General features: G+C 40.6%; 1 protein-coding gene and 1 pseudogene across 6 annotated transcripts in view; both read left to right on the top strand.

The window, feature by feature from the left end:
* Positions 1-20,404, top strand: part of SAMD12 (sterile alpha motif domain containing 12) — a 494,897-nt gene that overhangs the window by 200,384 nt on the left and 274,109 nt on the right. The window lies entirely within an intron of this gene.
* LOC311579592 (large ribosomal subunit protein eL31-like) lies at positions 9,143-14,714 on the top strand (annotated as a pseudogene). The gene is made up of 4 exons: positions 9,143-9,147; positions 9,695-9,794; positions 10,047-10,178; positions 14,360-14,714. The product of its transcript is annotated as a large ribosomal subunit protein eL31-like (transcript).

Raw genomic sequence — 20,404 nt, 5'->3', positions numbered from 1 at the left:
AATCAAAGCAGTTGTTAATACTAAACATTCTCAAATCACTCTAAGAAGTAGAAGGAAAGAGAGTCTCTTCAGTTCTTAGCATAACCATTACCAAAACAAGAAAATGGTACAGGCTATATTAATATATGTAATCATGTAATCAATGTAGATCTAAAAATTCTTGACAAAATGTGAACTCAATCTTGCCTATAGAAAATATCATACATCTGTACATAGAGGACATAGTCTACTGGGAAGAGGGATTTGAAGAAAGAGTCTCAGATTTCTGAGGTTAGTGAAGTAAGGTCACGGGATCAATACTGAAGCTCTACACCTGTAGAAAGAGTAAATACACGGTTTTCCCTCTGTTTTTCCCCTCCTTCATTTCGTTTGGTTGCTGAAGACCTCACAGTGCTTCTCAATATACTTGAATTGCAATAAATGTAGATTTAAATGGATAAAATTCAACACTTATTCATGACAAAATTTCTCAGAGAATAAATAAAATCTTTATGAAAAAGAATATAACAGACCTATAGCTAGCAGGCTATCTGAATGTGACCTGCTGTGGTCATATGGTGGGAAGGAGGTTCCCTTCTGTCAGAGGCCTAAGGGAGGGGAATAGGGCAAAAGAGGGAGAGAGTGTGGGAAAGGGAAGGTACAATTGAGAGGATATCAATTGGGAAGTAATCTGAATAAATTATAATAATAAACAAATAAAAATAAAATTTACCCTGCCTACAAGATGTGCAGGGATAAAGATAGTGCAGAGATTGAGGGAATGTCCAACCTGAGACCCACCCCATGGGTGAGAACCAACCCTTCACACATTAACAATACTCTGCTATGCTTCCAGATAGGAGCCTAGCATACCTACCCTCTCAGAGGCTCCACCCAGCAGCAGATGAAACATGCTGAAACTCACAGCCAAACACTGGGTGAAGCATAGAGAGTCTTGTGGAAAAGTGGGGGTGCAGAATAGAAGGACCTGGAGGGGGGGCCAAGAGCTCCACAAGAAGACCAAAGGAACCAACTAACCAGAGCCCAGAGAGGCTTGTGAAGTCTGAAGCATCAACCAAGGACCATGAATAGACTGGACCTAGGCCCCCTACACAGATGTAGCAGATGGGCAGCTCAGGCTTTATGTGGGTCCCCTAGTAAGGGAAGCGGGGAGGGCATGGGGGGGTCTGACATGCTTACTTTTTTATCACTCTCCCCTGGTGGGGATGCCTCTCCAGGACACGGAGGAAGAGGACACAGTCCTTATGCAACTCTATGAGCTAGAGGCGGGGAGTGCTCTCCTTTTCTGAGAAATAAGGGAGGGGATATGGGGAAGAGGGAGGGAGGGTAGAACCCGGGGGAGAGGAGGGAGGGCTAGAATTGGGATGTAAAATAATAAATAAATAAATTTTTAAAGTCAAAAGGCAAAACAAAATAAATTGGTTACTTTTCTTCTCTAACTCAGAGGGGAAAAAAAAGTACAGTTGCTCTTCCTTTTTACCAAACATATACTAGAGATCATGAATGTGAAATAAAATAAGTAAAAGAATTAAAAGCACAAGGATAATAAAGGAATAAGTAAAACTGCTATTTCACCAATGATACCTTATTTAGAAATACTTAAGAGGTATCAAAACATAAATAACTGAAAGAAAAATCTTATAAGAACTAATAATTTAATTTAGTAAACATAACAAAATATAAGATTAATATATGAAAAATTAACAGAATATACAGGACTATTTGGACAACTACAAAATATTGCCAAGAAAAATTGAAAGTCTGCATAAATGGTGATATATACCGCATTTGTACATTAAATTTCTCAACATTAAAATAATGCCTATTTTCTTCAATATGATATATATCTTCAAGATTATATGTATTATTATATGTTACATAAGATATATATATGTATGGACAGTATCAAATCCATCAGGTGTTTTTAGGAGAAATAAACACAATGATTTTTTAAATGTATGTAGAAATTCAAAGAAACTGGAGTAATGAAAACACCTTAGAAATGGTTTTGAGGATTTGCCCTCTTGCTTTCAAGACTTCCTAAGACAAACTTCTTATTTTGGGCTTGTAGACCAATAGAACAGAATAGAAGTTCTTCAAGTACACTCATATGTGTGGCCAAGTGACTTTCAAAACTGCTACCAGAGAGAGAGCTGGAAAGATGGCTCAGTTAGTAAACTGGGTGCTTATTAGGCTTAAGGGCCTAAGTTTAACTCTCAGAACCCACACATACACCAGTCAAGGTGGCACATACGTGCAGTCCCAGCTCCATGGTAAAGAGACAGGAGGATCCTTGATCCTAGGGACCTGCAAGTCTAGACAAATCAATGAACAGGATTCAGTGACACATCCTGTCTGTATTAGTTACTGTTCTATTGCTGTGATAAAACACTATGGCCAAGGTAACGTATAGAAGGAAGGTTTTATTTGGGCTTAAGCTTCCAAAGGGCCCCTCACCATTACTGCAGGGAAGCAGACTGGTGTGGAGGCTGGAACAGAAGGCGAGGCACTCACACCTTTAAAAAAAATAAAATAAACATCTTTTTGGTTCTTTGTTAACCTCACACTATGTACTCCAGCTCACTCATCTCTCCCTCCCCTCATACCCACTTTCTATCCTTGCAACCTACCCCCCAATAGAGAAATACAAATTGTTATAGTTGAAGCTACAGTGTGTCACAATGTATCGCACTGTATACACTTCTGTCCACACTTCGTTGTTTCCAAACGTTCATTGCAATAACTTCTTGGTCTGGTATGAGGCCTCTGGCTTCTGCTACTCTATCGAACCCTCAATGGGACTCCTCTCAGCTATCCTGTTGTTGCCACATGTCATGGAGATCCTATAGTTTGAGATCTGTAGGACGGGCCCCTTCATGCCCTCCACCTATTTCATCAGTAGGGTAGATGTTGGAGTAGGCCAATTAAAATCTCTGGATTGGGACTGAGAGGTGCCTGAGCTGGTCAGCCCATTGGCTTTTCTGTTTTCCCCCTGCAATGAGGGCCAGCTGTACTCTGCTACCCAGGTGAAGTACAGGGCCTGCTCTCCCAAGGATTGCAGCTAGAGAGGGACATGGCCAGTTCTCCTACTCTCATAACCCAAGGGCCAGCCTTCCTGCCTGCCACATACATGAGCAGGGGAGGAAGGTATCTCTCCTTCATTCATGCCACTGCACAGCAGACAAGAGGCAAGGACAGCTCTCCTCCGCTCATGCCCTTTGTGCCAGCTCCCTTGCAACCACCACATGCAGGTCCAGCTCTACTGTGCTGCTCAGGCAAGGTGCAGAATCTGCTCTCCTGATTGCTTAGGGTCCTGGGAATGGCAAGAGGCTTTGAAACTCCGGAGACAATAGTCTAACAAGGCCATGTCCCTAACCCTGCACCAACTGTACCACCAACTATGGATGAAACATCCAAACCTCTGAGCCTAAGGGGAACATACGCATCCAAGTCACCACACTATCTCAAAACATAAAAGTAGAAAGTAAGAAGATGCCAAAGTCAACCTCTGGCCTCCATATGTATTCACATATGCACACATGCACTAACACATGGAGACACAAACACAGATGATATCAAAGTAAGACTGATTTTTATCAATAAGTGATACTATAAAAAATATAAGTAAACTTCAACCCCTGCCATGATGCCTAAATGGAAAGTCTAAATCTATAAAATTCCTAGAAGAATAATGAGAGAAAAAAAATCTTTATGTCCTTGGAGAGAGATGCAGATTCACTAGCCAGCCCTCCAAAGCATGACTTGAGGTGAAATTGACAAATTTATCAAAGGCCTTCTGTTCTTCTAAGCATTCATCAAGGCAGTGAAAAGGCCAAGTCACACACAGGAAGAAAGTATTTTTTAAAGAGTACTTACAATGCGATTCGTGAGACCTTAAAGCAGAAGGGAATACCATTTGAAGAGAGGAAGTGGACCAGGAGAGGGGACACGGGTAGGAGAGGGCATGGGGAAGAGGGGGAGGGGAGGGGAAAGAACAAAAGTGTGATAACAGATATACAGGAAAAAGTGCCCTAGTGAAACCCTTCCATTTGTGTGCTAAGTTTAAATTTTTACTTTACATGTTTCCTGTCCAGAAAAAAAAAAGTGCTTATAGACAGAACACATAGATGACATTTAAAAATTGAGAAGGCGCATGACCCAATGGCTCTGCACAAAAGATGCCTGCAGAAGTGTGACACTTAAATTGACCGTAAACAACATTCTGAGGGAAATGGAAACATTGCTACACTGAGATGTCACTTTACACCTGGTATAATGAAAAGTTCAGATACCAAGCTAGGGCCAAGGGTTGCCATAGATGTCCTCTAAGTGAACCTTTTGTGCAATTTGTGAGCACACCATAGTACCACATGGCTGGGCAGCTTAGGCTTTTTCTTTCTTTCTTTCTTTTTTTTTGGGGGGGGGGGGTTGGTTTTTTGCTTTGGTTTGATTTGGTTTTGGTTTTGGTTTTTTGAGACAGGGTTTCTCTGTGTAGCCTTGACTCTCCTGGTCTCGCTTTGTAGACCAGGCTGGCCTCAAACTCATAGCAATCTGCCTGTCTCTGCCTCCCAAGTGCTGGGATTAAAGGCGTGTGCCACCACCAGCTGGCTAGCTTTGGCTTTTAGAAAAGTAACCCCATACTTAAAATGATGCGTCAATTCCATTCTTAGATATTTATTCAAAAGAAATAAAAATAATTCCTGATAAATGTTTGAGTTCATTAATATTTGAAAGAGCTTTATTTAGAATAGCCTGGAAGTCCCACCAACACTTATGTCTATCGAGAGGAAACAAGATAAGATGTGGTGTACCCATTGTAGTGCAATTACTCAGAGAGAATAGCAACTGCAAATCAATGTGATGGTTTAAGCACACATTGCATTGAATGTGACGAGATTAACACAAAGGAAGCACATGGCATAGGATTTCTAATTGTATCAAATGCTAGGACAAAAAGATTCACCTATGGGTATAGTAGTCAGGTCAGCAGCTCCTAGAGTAGGAGGTGGATGGGAATAGACTTCAAGAAAGAGCAGTGATGCTTTTCAGAGTGGTGAAAATGTTTTCTGTCATCGTCAGAAGCTTCTGTCCACTGCTTTAAATGCATGGGACTTACTGTTTGTAAAAGTTATGTGTCCATGAAGTTGGGTTTTTAATATTTATTTTGTATTACTCTATGTGCATGATGAGACTTGCTCAACATGTATGATGTGTACCGTGTGCACGCCTAGTGCCTTTGTTGGCCAGAACAGGGCAGCAGATGCCCTGGAACTGGGGTCACTGATGATTGTGAGGCCCCATGTGGGTGCTGGAAACAAACCTGTCGTCTGCAACAGCAGCCAGTGCTCTTTTTGAGCCATCACTCCTGTTTCCTGTGAAGCTGATGTTTAAGAAGTGACATGCTTCACTAAAACCTCAACTGGCTGATTTAGGGGGAAATGACAATATTATCTTATATGCTTCCATCCAGGCTATGGTGTCACTTATAATCAAATTGGGTGGATATGGATTTTAGATTCATCTTTGTGTAATAAAGTTATTTACAGAAAGATTGAATTTGCAAATCCACTTTATGCATTTTCCCCTCTGAAAAGAATCATCTGAAGATACAAAAAACATTCTTATAAAAAAAAAAACCACCCTAATCTTGACACTTGTGGGAAGATAACTGCAGCCAAAGAACGGCTCTGCCTGTCTGTAATTCTGTCCATCTGGACATGCATCAGTGCATCCAAGACTGTGAGATAACAACGGATGAGTTGAATTGAAAAACATATTTTTCTGAAGCACACAATTGTCACTTTTATGTTTTATCTATTATTATTTTTAAATTAAAAATTACTCTCGTGTCATTTTAGAGAGCAGTTTTTGTTTAAAAAACAAAACCCAAGATTTAAAAGTGTAATAAATTTGGCTTTAAGAAAAACACACATCATTTTTATTTCTCCCATTTTCATCCTGGAGCACCACCACTAGCACACAGAAACTGCTGCTCCAAGGGGACACATTGCTTTTCCAAATGCAAGATACATTTATTAGTAGTAACACTACTTGGAAGGTTCCGGTGAAAGACGTCACCCCTTGAGCTGTTTGTTTCTTAAGAACAGAAGGAATGGATGGAGTATGGAATTGTCCTGCTTTAACATTCCTCAGGCATCTCTCATAGCAGTTGTTTCTCGGTGACAGTGTGTGCAGGCTTCTCTGCTGAGCACTGAGAGAAACTTGGGTGCCAGTGCTTTCCACTACTTAGCTCAGTACCTGTAACCCACTGTTCAGTGCAGCGGGGTAAGTAGCTCTTAAAAGCCTTGCCTGTTGTTCCTGGTAAGGAGGAAGGGCTGGTGTTCAATTAGCCACTCAAGGTATGTGGAGGAGCTAGCTGAGCAATCAACTACCATCACACACACACACACACACACACACACACACACACACACACACACACACACACACTAGCTTATTGTGAGGATTGGATGGCTAAAACATGGAAAATGCTGAGCATGGTGTGCCAGGCACATTGTAGGGATGGCAGTAAACATTACAGGGTTTTATAGTTATTCTTTGTTTAATTTTTGAGGCAATGTCTCTCTATGTATCCCTGGCTATCCTAGAACCCGCTATATAGACCACGCTGGCCTCATATTCATAGAGATCTGCTTGCCTCTGCCTCCTGAATGCAAGAATTAAAGGCATGCACCATCGTGGCTGATTCTCATGATTATCATTACTAGTCTGCATTTACTGAACTGTTAGCCATTCAGTGGGCACCCCTGTGCACCAATAGTAGCACTGATGAATATAGGTTCAATTTGTCCCATTAGTAAGAAAGAAAGCAAGGTATCACTAGTTCTGTAGTATCAGTCTCCCATACTCTCTCTGTTTGCACAGGAGTAGTCAGACTCAGGGAGCTGATTGGCAGCAGGACATACAGCATTTCAATTACTAGAATATGTCCAGAGCTAGGTCACATTGCCCAGGGAGATAGGGATAACCCTTCTTATGAAAAGAATTCAACTGTATTCTGTATTTAACTTTTCTCTTGCTGTGATAGAACACCTGACCAAAACCAACACAGGGAAGAAGGGATTCCATTAGACTTATGGCTTCAGAGAGGTAGAGTCCATTCTAGCTTGGAAGATGTGGTGGCAGGAGTAGGAAGCTGGCTGACCACATTTCATTCCCACACAAGAGGTAGAGAGCAAGAACCGTAACTGGGGGCAGGTTGTAAGCCCTCAATACTCTCCTTGGTGATGGACTTCCTCCAGAAAGGCTCCACTTCCTAAAGGTTTCAGAACCTCCACATCAGCTGGGGACCAAGTGTTCAAATGCAGAAGTCGATGGGGACATGTCCTATTCAAACCACCACAGTGACCATCCATTTTTAAAGAGCACTGTGAGGATTTGATGAAGACGGACTTTATTCACTTAGTCTTCTCACAGCACAGCCTGGTTTTCCCACCACTAGGCCAACTCTATGGTCTCCTCTCAGAAGGTCACAGGATATTAATAACACCAAGACTCTGTCCTTTTTTTTTTTTTTAATGCTGAATATTGTGTTTTCTTCCCTCTCTGAGAAATTAAGTACATTTTGCATTAAGTGCCTTCACAGTCTCCACTTGGTTTTTGGCTCATTTCCATTTGATTCTATTTTTTTTTTATACTAGCCATTGTGTTGATTACACTATGGGTTTGGGTTTTATGTGCTTTGGAGAAAGTTCTAGTGTCAGATTGAATCATCGGAAAACTCCAGTGTTGCTCTAATTTCTCTTTGAAAATTGAAATGCCACGTGCTCACCCACACAGAGCCCCAGACTGCATGGCCAGAACTTCTGTAACTAGATCTTACTTGGGTCAGAGATTTGGCATTTAGAGACAGGCAGATAATTGGACCAATGACACTTTTCCTCTGGGTGCCATCATTTGTGGCAATATTCCTTACATGGGTAATTGATGGGAGACACTGAAGCCCACATATGGGTGCTAATTATATTTAACATCCTATGGAATTGCCATAATTATATGCAACTGTCTTCAAAAGGTCCTAGCTAGCAGCATTCTAAGGACATTGTGTTTGAATATCTATGCCTCTCATTGAGATTCTCTTCAAATACCTTATTAGCTTTAGGATAATGTTACTGTTAGAATAAGCTTGACAAGCTTTCTATTTTTGATAGTTCTGAACAACTAGGGGAAGAATTGACTGTGGAAGTTTGCAATTTCACCCACTCTACTGAGTGTTTACTTGATGTGACCTTGACCAAACCTTTCTTAATCTTGCATTTTATTTTCTTGAAAATATGGTTATGGTAATAGTCTCACAAAGTTTGTATATCCTCTTCCTATAGATGATCTGTATTTGTATGAACTCTCTATAAGGTGTTTTGTGAAGCAAATCACCTTTCAAGTAGTAAAGGATGATATAAATACATTATTTGTGTGTACATGCATGCGTTTCTGTATATTTGTGCTATGGTGTGACTATGAAACATCTTCCCAAAAGGCTCACATGGTGGATTCCTGATCCACAGATGCTTGAGCTCCTGAAAGGCGATTATATTGTGAGTGCATTAACTTTTTTAATGTATTGATATATCAAAAAATTCAAGCTGAATGGGCTACTAAAAGAGGGCACCTATGTAGTACTCCCTGAAGAGCTATCCACAGTTAATGATTGTTAAGGTAAGAGAAGTCATATTCCTCAGTGGTGTAGCTATGGATACATTTCTCAATACATAATGCCTCGCCTACCAATATCATGCAAGACAGCCTAACTAAATGCAGTGAGTCTCAGAAAACAGACATGAAAGTAGGAGGAGCATACTTGTTGGAAAGAAAATTATTAGCAAGACTGAGAGATACAGGAGAGCATAACAGGGGAATAAAGAATAAATGTGTAATATGTATTAAGATACCTTAGGAAAAATATGGGGCCTAGTTGGAGGAAGCAAGCAAATGACAGTATGTCTTTAATGTGTGTGCCTTGTTTCTGGCCCTTCTCTGCCTTTTTTCTCTGCCTACTGTCCACTGTGAGGACACACTCCTCACCATATTCAACCACATACATCACAACATAGTAATGTGCCTCACCATGTATGGTCTTGGGAGCAAAGATTCCAAGTAACGATGGTCTTTGATCTGTGAAGCCATGAGGTAAAATAAAATTTCCCTTCTTTGAGTTATTTCCTCAAGCATTTTGTCACAACAATTAAAAGTGAGTATCAGTCCATGTATAATTTGTGTGTGTGTGTATATGTGTATAAAAAACATGTATTAGTCTCCAATTAACATTCTTAAACTTCTTAATCAGCTCCAGTTTCTATAGTCCACTGAATTTCTGCCTTAATCAATCCACTTTAATAATGATTATTTCTATACATGACTCTATACACCAAATAAATTTACAATAGTAAATTCCCAAGACATTCATCTAGTAACTCAATGTGTAAAGAATTCAGACAATACTCCCTTAAAGCATCATCATGTTGAAAACCGTATACTGCAAATTTACTGAGTGCTTACCTGCCAAATACCTGAGTTAACATACTGTGTATATTGTTGAATCATACGTTTACGACAGCACCGTAAGGTAGATGCTATCACTATTCCAATTTTATACTTGAGGAAATGGAAAACAGGAGAACTTGGGTAGTTCTTTTTGTATGTCTGTTTGTTTTTATGTCGTGTGTGTCTTTGGTAGCACAGTCACTATTTTAGACTCTGGTGTCCAAATCTTCATTCCATACATTGATCTGGTCTTCGTGGTGGATGACAGCACCGTCATCGTTCAAGCAGGCAATGTAAAATAGAGGGGACAACTGAAGAACTGGGAAGGAAAGTACATATTTGAAGATGTTGATTGGGAGGTCTCTTTGGGGATAACTAAATTTGTACTGGATAATATTTTGGATGAACATGACTTTCAAATATAAAATTCTGTGCACGTAATATCTCTCAGAGGATGTATGAAGAGAACATAAGAATACTTGACCTGTAGGCTAACCACTCCCTATTGCCTCTGATGCTTCCTTTTCTCACTCTTTGACCTGAAGGCATTTGGTTTTCTGAGTCCTGAGGTGAGAAGTAGAAGCAGTGAAGGCCGATCAGAGGAGCAGATGGGCAGGGACATGGCAGAAGATTTTGAGGGCGAACAGAATTTTCTCTTGGGTGTCTTTCACTACTCAGTAATGATAGGACCCAGTTAGTAATGAGTGGAGAAGGGAGCTCTATGAATAGCTGAAAAAAAAAAAACATCAATATGCTGATACTGTGGTGGCACCAGAGGCCACCACTGTTAAAGCTGAAAAGAAAGTCTTTATTGCTGGCTGGCAGCTGCATGGGGGACTTGCCCAAATCATGCAGCCCTGAGCCTTAGAGCTCTTTGTCTCTTATTTACAAAAACCATATCCTGGTTGACATACTTCAGCTATACAAAGAGGAACTACAGAAGTCAAATAGCAAGGTTAGTGCATTTAGGAATTGTTTTTTTAACTCAGGGACTTAACTGGAACTATGGACAATGTTTCTGTTCCCATTTTGATTGGCGTTGGGACCTACATGCTGAGTTTTAAGATCAGAATAGAGTGTCTAACATGGCATCAGCCATGCTCAGGTCTAGAACCTGTTACATTGCCCACTGGTTGTATGAATCAAATTGTTAGCTCCAGGGCAAGTGGATATATTGTCCCCTCAGAACTAACAATTTAACAGAACTCATTCTCTGTTTTATATAGTTATATAGGCAGATGAGATAGCAGGGTCCTAAAGTGAGGTTGAGGAGCAAAAGGGTAGCCATAGTAGAGTATTTAACCAGGGGGAAATCAAGAATAAAGATTGGTACCAATTGTCAGATTATTGATATCTCTTTTCTCTTTTCCTTAAGATTGTTTCTGATCATGGATAAACTTTCTCTAATTAGCCCTCAATGGTTGGCATAGAAGCAACATATTTCTCAAACCCCTCCCAAAAAATCTTTGTCTTATGAAGAGATGGTCCAGGCCTCTGGATTCTCAAGAGCTACATCAAGTAAGGGATCTACCTGGGCTTCCAGATGGGAAGCAAATTTTTCCAGATGGTGTTGGTCTATGTTTACTTAAGCACTGAGCTCCTTGAAGTTTTTATCCCCTACAATTAGGGCTGAAGATCTAACTGCAGTAAAGTCTGCAAATGTCTGCCCCCTCAAACAGGCAAATGAGAATGGAAATGGCTCCCTTCTGCATATGGGGAAGCCCTGAATCTAGATTTAGGTGATCCCTGCCCTCTTCTCCATCATAGATAAATATCTGTGGTGTGGCACACATGAGGATGCCAAGGAGTATGGTCTCCTCCAGTGTAAATAATTCAGAAGATCTACATTTGGTTCAGGTGCTAGTGCAAGCAAGCCTCAGAGTCTCTGGGGCCTGGACCAGAGACTACTTGGTCCAGGCACTTGACTGCCATTCCTGGAGTTAATCTACTGTGTAAGGCTACAGGCATCTGTGTAGAGGGAACTTTTTAGGAGGTATCTTAGTGACATAAGTGGACATCTTTCCTTGGAGGTTCTCCAGTCTGACCAGCCTTGGTTGGGGCCATTTACAGTTTTCAAGATTGGAAGTGGGGCTTATTGTTTGAGTAATTCCAATCCAAACATAATAAGGGAATGTGGGGGTCTAGGCATAGCCAGCAGTCCTTACCTATGTACAGTATCTACATAACTGAGAACAATTGAGGAAGTGATATACTCTTTCTAGCATACTGAACTCTGAGGGTCTGGCTTCTGCTGCTTCCTGGCCATTTACCCCGGTGGTTACCAAAGGAATTCCTGGCCAAATTAGAGTTTAGGTACTTTGCCACTTTATAGAGCTCATATTCCAATTGGGCCAGTTTAGGCTGATAGGCCCAATGACCGTAGGTGGAAAATTCTTTTGGAAAGTAAATTTGGTATCTGGGTCTAAACCAATTACATACATCCTGACTTCCAGGCTTTGCCAACAATAATCTTCTATTTCTTGTCAAGCCTTAACTTTCATAGATATGGAAATGAATTACTTAAGACCATGGGTAGGCTGTAATGATTTCCTTTCTAGACCTATGAAAGAGTCAGTGTGTCTCCAGGAGGACTTGGTTTCTTTCTAATGAGCACAATGGAGGGGCCTTACAGGGCCTAGGGTCACTTTTTGTGTGGTCAAGTAATTAGTTGACACAGCATTTGGTGAGTGGTCAATTCTGGTGCACTATCCTTAGCCCAGATTTCTGGATATTGCAGTTGCAAATTCTGCAGGTATGTCAAAGCTTGAGTGTCGTTTTTAGGTGCCAGACCTGGTTGGAGGAGTTATTCCTCCAACATGGCCAGGACACAAGAATACACATTGGGAGCTGAGTAGGATTCAATGAAAGTGAGCTGTAGCCTCCCCAAAGGATATGGTGGATGTTGTAATAAACTTCTCCCAATTAAGGGATATGGGAAGTCTTTGCATAATTAAGAAGGAATAGGTCACAGTATCTTTTCCCAAACCAACCATTTGAGAGTTCATCTAGAGAAAGGGAGCAATCTGTCCCTTTGCCCCTTGAATGGCCATCCATAGAGACAGCCATCCATCAGTGTTTTGTGCAGCTCTGTCAGGACTGAGTGGGCTGTTCCCTGCCAACAAAGAATTTAAGAGCTTTACCTCCTACTTTAATGTCACTCTAAGCTTCTGGGGACTTTAATGGAAGGGAACTCTGGCCCTGTCAATTGTCACCCATTTGAAGGTCAGGGAACCCTTCCCTCTTCTGATGTGGGCATTCATTCTTCCAGCTTTCTTTTTTCTTATGATAAACACAGTTGTCATTTTCTAGCTTTTTCCTTTGCCAGTGTCTTTGGCTACCCCTTATGGGATCTCTTTTAGTGGAATCTCCCCGGATGCTGCCACTATTACTCAGGTCAATTTCTCCTTCTGCTTTTCTACAGAGTCACAGTGATTGTAAACCTGGTGAGCAATCTCCAATAATTGGAACCTATTTCACACCCTCAAACCCTTTGAACTTCTGAAGTCTCTTTCTAATATCTAAGGCCAACTGCATAATACAAGCAGTTCTGATGTTTGATGGCTTTCTGCTATGCCTGGGTTGAGAGGGGTGAACAATCAGAAACCCTCACATAGGCTCTCCAAGCACCCTGCAGGCTATTTAGGGTGAGGGGGGAGCTCTTGTGAATCCCTTTTAAAAATTTTTAGCAACTACCTTCAATCCTCCTAAAAGGTGCTAATGAAAATTGTCCAGAACCTCCTTCCCTTTGTTGGTGTTGGGGACCCAGTCATGTCAGACAGAAGGGAAAATACAGTCTTTGGGGGAAGCGACCCTCTACCTGGTTTGAGGGCCACTTTTCTTCTCTCAATCTTGATCTTGTCCTCCTCAGCCATCAAGAAGGTAGACAGGAGCTGCTGGCAATCATCCCAGGTTGGCTGGTGGGTGTAAAAGACAATCTCAAGGAGACTAATGAGAGCCTGGGGATTTTTAGAGAGTGATAGGTTCTGCATTTTCCAATTATACAGATTACTGACTGAAAGAAAGGCAGAAACCATGAAAGGGCTACAGAGGAAACTTTTGGGTCCTAGGCCACCAGCGATGCCTCCCTTATAATGGAGAATGCAGGCTGCCTCAACCCCATTGGAATTCCTCCACTGTCGCTCAGCATGTGTACAGGAAAGAGGGGACCCAAAACAAAAGAGACTACCTCTCACCCCATCAAGTATGAACAGGGGTCACCTGGGGGCATATGAGGGGTAAAGGTCAACTTCTTCTAGTAAGGTTGAAAAAACAAGCAGATGTTTGTGTTTCTCTGGGTGACCTAGACAAACCAAGAGAATTCAGATCCCCAACAAGAAGACAGATTTTAAGCCAGGGTCTTGCACCAGAATAGAACTTCTTTGCTGCCTGTTTCATCATACTTGTGGTGACCTAGTACCTGTAAATGGGCATCTAATAGAGTTGACTGAATTAATTCAGTCTTTTTACTTGGATGGTCTTAGTACTAAGTTTAGAGCTCTCCTCATTTCAGCTAAGGACACTTTGATTAGTTCTCCTTCAGTTTCTTGACTTGTCTCCTTTTCTCAGAAACTCATCCTACACTTGGCTGTTCATAGCTTCTTGAGATTTCTCTCTACTGATGCTCTCATGTATCTTCCTGTATCATTTTGCTTGCTTGTTGTTTTTTGAGACAGGGTCCTGGATTCGCTTTGTAGACCAGGCTGGCCTCAAACTCACAGAGATCTGCCTGCCTCTGCCCCCTAAATCCTGGGATTAAAGGCATGCACCATCATGCCCAGCCTTCCCTGTGTCATTCTTAGGAAGTCGTATTTTGCATTTATAAAGAGCTCCTCCACCCATCCTTTTCAGCCTGGGCTAGGCAGAATGGCTCCCTGCAAAAAAGGGTGGCAAGAAGAAGGGTTGTTGCACCATCATCAAAGGGGTGACCCAAGAATACACCATCAACATTAACAAGTGCATCCATGGACACTCAAAGAAATTCAGAAAATTGCCATGAAGGAGATGGGGACTCCAGATGTGCACATAGATACCCAGCTCAATAAAGTTGTCTGGGCCAAAGGAATAAGGAATATTCCATTTCACATCCGATATATTTGTCCCAAAAATGTAATGAAAATGAGGATTCACCAAACAAACTCTACACATTGCCTGTTACCACATTCAAAAATCTATGGTCTATGTGGATGAGATCTAATCTACTGAATATCAAATAAAGTTACAGAACTGCCAAAAATAAAATAACATAATAAAATAAAAAAGAGCTCCTCTTTTGGATCTACACTAAGCTACAGAATGCCATCTTTAACCGTGCCTGAAGAAATGTGTTTGACAGACTCTCCAAATTTTGCAGTTCTCTGACTCCTGCGTTCCCTTTGGGCAGGTCTTCTCGGGATGTTTTGGCAGACTGTGTCAAGAACTGGGCTCAGTTCAGGAGAGATTGTCACAGTGTCACTTTGACAAGGTTTTAGAGTCAGGTGCTATTTTGTTGAGTAGAAACGAGTACCCTTCCTCTGAAAACCTTCCCTTTAGGTCAGAGGGACAGAGACATGTAACCTGCTACACCATAAGGACAATAAGCACTAATTTGCTTGTGTTTCAAAATAGAGTATAAACACAATATACCACATCCACATGTGGTAGTGCTTAATTTTAGTTTTCTGAGGTTAATGATATTAACCATGTTTTATCTCAGTGATGAAAACCTGAATTAGGGAGTTAAGAAGTGCACGTGACTAATGTATGGTTTGTCTAAACTATGCAAAGTCGCTAGTATTGACCAATTCTGACAAATGGTGACAGTTTCATTAGGCTTGACACAATAATGGGATAAGGCGTCTTATTTGAAGGACATAGGTAATATTTTCTCTGTATTATCCACATGCCAAGTACTTTGTCACACTACCTAACTCTGACATTGTAGTACATGAGTTCAGGCAGCAGCTATTTTACAGTAAAACTTTGATGTTACAAAACTAAGTGGCAGGCCAGATGCGGCAAACAGCCTACAGTTTACCAAACTTGGCTTTGACTTCATCTCTGTTTGTGAGTGATATTTGCACAAGAAATTAGAAGACACGATTTTTATGAGCTTCTACTGCTCTTTTATGCACTTTCCATATAGAAAACTTAAAATCTACATACAAAAAAAGACAATTTAAAATTCTGCCGATACCACCATTCAGAAGCAAGCACTTACACAAACATTTGACATACATCCTCTGTGCAAATATTTATTGCTGAAGAGCAGCATTATTCCTTACAAGATGGCATACGCTTCTCTTTTCCAGTTTGAAAACAACTTGTGATTGCTTTTCTATGTTGGTTATCAAGTACATGTACTTTCTTTGAATTCTTTATGGTTATTGTCTGGGCATTGTCTACTTTCCAGATGAACTGTGTCTAATCCCATTCGGTTTTCCATTCAATACCCTTAAGATTGCACCCACTCTTCCTCCGGCCACAGCCATGTCTTGGATTCTTCAGTTGTATTATGGAATGTTCTATTTCATACTTAAGTGCACACACACACACACACACACACACACACACACACACACACACACAGGCAAAGCATAGCTTCTCAAGACTGCATCTACTCTCCACATCTATAATCCTGTATCCTGTGTCAGGAGAGTGACACATCTTCCTGTAGCATTTGTTCCTCTGGGTGTTGATCAGATTTCCTCACATTTGCCACATTTGTGACCAGCCACAGTAATGACTCCAGCTGTATAGGCAAATGAGAACCTCCTTAACTCTAAAGTGAGTCCCCATCTCAGGGGACAGGGTCATTTCTTTGACTGTGCTTTACCTGTCTGCTTCCCTCTTCCCAAAGGCTCCCCCCCAAAGGAAAAGCTTGCACAGCTTTTCTTAAAGCCATTAAAATTTCAGCGTCTTTCCCCAGTAGTTGGTACACAGCCTGTAACATAAGCCACAAGGACATTAGAATTCCTTTCAGGGGAGAACAGACCCCGTGAGCAATTTTTAAAGGTCACATGTTACACAGTGTCCTTCTTCATAAATCTTTCAGTGGACGATGAGGCAGACCCAGTGTCAAGTGGAGGGGTTCCTATAGTCATTCCAGAATGATCTTAACCCCAAGCTTTCCATTTAGTAATAATTTCACAGTGATGAGCAGCTGAGCACATAGAAAAAGAGAAAGGAGGATAATAAATGTATCCCTAAAATATACACACATTAAGTCCCAGTCAAACCAACCAAGAAAATAGAGGCCGGTTAAATGATGAAATGACAGGTGACAAGTGCTCTTATATGACTTAGGGTCTTGAACAAGTTCTAAATGGTTAGCAAATGTTCTCTGAATGTCCCCAGACTCTCCAGAGTGTTGGTAACTGTAAAGAAATTGTCTGTTGAGATGTGTGTCACATTTGAAATTTACAAAGTAGCCTTTCACAGGCTACCTAACCTTAGAACACAGTTGGTAGAATGCTACTCCGAGTCTCTTTTCAGATAGTCTACAGTTCAAGCTATTAAAATAAAGAAGAGGGATAAAAAGGGGGGTGCAAAATGGAAGTAAAAAAGGAAGAAACAATAAACAATGCCAATAAAAGGAATCATACACATGGATGAAACTGTCAAGAGTTTTAAAAAGCAAGAGAAGTAAATAGAAAAAAAAAAAAAAAAGATGAATTTGACCCAGACTCCTATACCAGTAGATGGCAGCACTCAGCAATCCTGACACTTAAGGCTAATTTCCCTTTCTTTCTATTTTTTTCTTCACCCTAAGGAGGATTCTGTCATCTCTGTTTTCATTATTTTGCCTGTGTTAATTAAATACTCATTACAATAATATTTACCTATCATAGACCTGCCAACCGGGTGCTATTGATATTCAGTTTGGGGGTGAGGGGAGACGACTGTCTTAGGAGAGTCAGTGCTCAGCGGTGATGTGCTTATTTCACACATCATCACTTGAGATCATGTTATTATTTTGCAAGAGAAATTGCTACCTTTAATTATAAGAAGAGAAGACACCAAAAATTATCTGCACTTCTTTTTTGAGATAGCTAATGAAACATGAGAGACATGTGACTAAAACTATGGGACAAGCATTGTCACATGTTGGTGTCACATGTGTGCATGTGAGTGCTTGCATTTACTGGCTGATAATTGTGCCCTATTGTTTGTCTTTAGGGTGATTGGGTTTCTTTGGGAAGCTTTTGTGATTCACATTCCTCCCTTTCCCGTTTGCTGTACACATTTGAGTTGGCTGTTTTTAGAAAGTGCAGTCTGAAAGGAGTAAAAAGTAAATTGGATTTATGAGCAAGTTGGCTCTGCTCTCTGGAAGAAGTGTCGTATAAAAAAAAAATGTTTCATAAACCAATACGGGCACAGCCAGCCGTGCTATCGTCACAAGATCATAGGCCCGTTTTGAAACATTGTCATTTAAAATAATAGGTGTTTCAAGTCTACTTTAACAAGTACTAATTCAGAAGTCACCCGTGAGCTGGCCTTCTTCACAGAGAGAATACGTTGTAGATACTGGAGATATAGGGGAAGAAGGGAGAAAGGAAAGGAATAAATTGCCCGAAAGGATGGAGAACTGTGCACTTGCCGACAATCACAGGCCAGGTGTTCATGCAAAACGAGTCTCAGAGCCCTCATCTGCAGAGCAATGCAGTTGGAATAGGAAATTCTCTCAAGATGTTTAAACAGTAAGATTCTAAATCGGGCATTTAGCAGTTGAATATTAAATAAACCATTGTTAATAATAGGTTATTATGCAGGATGATACTGTGAATTGCACTACTCACACTAATTACCTAATTCTGTTTCAGCATCCACTTATATCTTACAGTGTGAGAAAATAATAACATTTCTTTCCATTGCAAATATCCAATATTTTGGCCCTTTCATTTTTAGAGGATTTTTTTTTCTCTACTCTGTCCATTTGTTTACTTACTGAATATCTCATAGCTATTTCTATTGAAGTGTAATTATTTACTGATTAACTAAATAATTTGTAATTTATTATAAATTGCTAATTTACAAATCATTCATTACCTACTAATTGTTCAATTATCTTTAAATTAGTGCTCATTAATTTACTCAATAAACATTTGCTGAGCTATTACTGGAGGGCCGGCTCCGGTAGAATGGAGACACAAAGAAGTCTAAGAAAGACACAGGGCTCGTTGTGCGAGTGTGGAGCTCTGTCCTGAAGCTGGATGTTTGCTAGTAGAGCTCTCTTGCTCACAGTTCTCTCCAACAGCCCTATTCACCATAGCTTTTTTTTTTTTTAATCCATAGCACTGGGCTGGAGAGATGGCTCAGAGGCTAAGGGCACTGACTCCTCTTCCAGAGGTCCTGAGTTCAATTTCCAGCAACCACATGGTGGCTCACAACCATCTATAATGTGATCTGATGTCCACTTCTATAATGCAGGTGTACATGCAGGCAGAGCACTGTATACATAATAAGAAATAAATAAATCTTTTTAAAATAAATAAATCCATAGCACTTTCAAAAACAAAAAAAACAAAAACCAACAACCAAAAACCCACTGGCCAAATTTTAAAACACGTCTCCAAATATGCAAATGCTCTGAAAAAAATTAAAATACAAACACATTGACTCATCAAAAGAAAATTTTAGTTTGAAATAATCAAAAAGCATTCCATAATAATGAGTCCACGAGTGCATGTAGATGTTAAGCGCTTGAGGTGGGGAAAGACGAGAGATGGGTGCAGATACTGCTGTGCTGGCAAACGAGCCTTGAGGAGTTGAGCGGAGTCGTGCTGGCTGCGAGGCTCTCCCCTGACGCTATCATTCTGGGTGTCTTCAGTAGCTCTGGCCACGTTAGCCAAGCCTTAATGAGTGAATCTGTATGCCAGAAAGTGGCTTGATTTTCACTTAAGACAATCTCTACAATCTGGAATTTTGGCAGCTGTACCATTTTAGCTCAACAAGCTCTATGTTATTTTAGAAGAAGCCAAGTCTTTGCTGTTTGACTCTGTTCATGTTTAAAGGTTTTCTTGAATCCAGCAGACTCCCAAGGGGCAGTTAGAGGCAATTGAATAGAATGGCAGTGTCACTGGGCATCCTGTACCAGCATCTCGGTGATATTCCCTGATTGTGGATAGTAGTATCTTCCAGTCAAAATTCTTTCTTTGTTCTGTTAACTTAATCAATAGTAGCAATTGATGAAGTTAGTAATCAAGCATCCAATCTTTTTTTTATCACATTTCCTGTTTTCCTTTGCATCCCACGATTAATGTCATTGTACTGGTTTAGATGAAGAAAATACATTGCAAATTGTCTCTTTGATTCCACTTCAGTAGAACCCAGTTTCCCTAACCTTCTAGAAAGAAAGAAAATCTCATTCTCCTTTTTTTTTTTTTAATGTCTATTCTTTCCTGTGATGTGGAAAATATCTTTTTTTTTTTTTAAGCCAGAGAGAATGGGGAAAGGCATGCTAGACAAATGACTTCGCAAGAGGACTGCAGTGGACGCCTTCCCTCCAGTCTCACAAGGGTCAGGCAGGTCCCAGTGGGAGCTGCCACTTCTGCACATTCAGTGAGCTCAGGAGACTTGGCTGTTTGGCATGTGTGGGCAGATTGGACAGCTCATCCTTAAAACATACTTAGGAATGGAGACTGTTTATCCTAGAATAGGCTGGAAGGCCGTAGGCTAGAAGGAAATGTAATTCTCCAAAACCCCATCAAGAGTCAGCTCTCTGTTATGCTCATCTTGAAGACAAAGCAGAATCTACAAATTCTTTTTTAGTCAAATAATTTTTTCCAATTAAGCACGACCTTTCGTCAAAAATTTTTCTTCTTGTATTTTCATAACAGAAGGCAGCTAGTTATCCTTTATAGTGTATGTGTATACACACACACACACACACACACACACACACACACACACACACACACACTCCTGA

This window comes from Acomys minous, assembly GCF_964271855.1.
Source record: "Acomys minous genome assembly, chromosome: 12".
In the NCBI taxonomy this organism is placed as follows: Eukaryota; Metazoa; Chordata; class Mammalia; order Rodentia; family Muridae; genus Acomys; species Acomys minous.
This window is presented reverse-complemented; position numbering and strand designations above follow the sequence as displayed.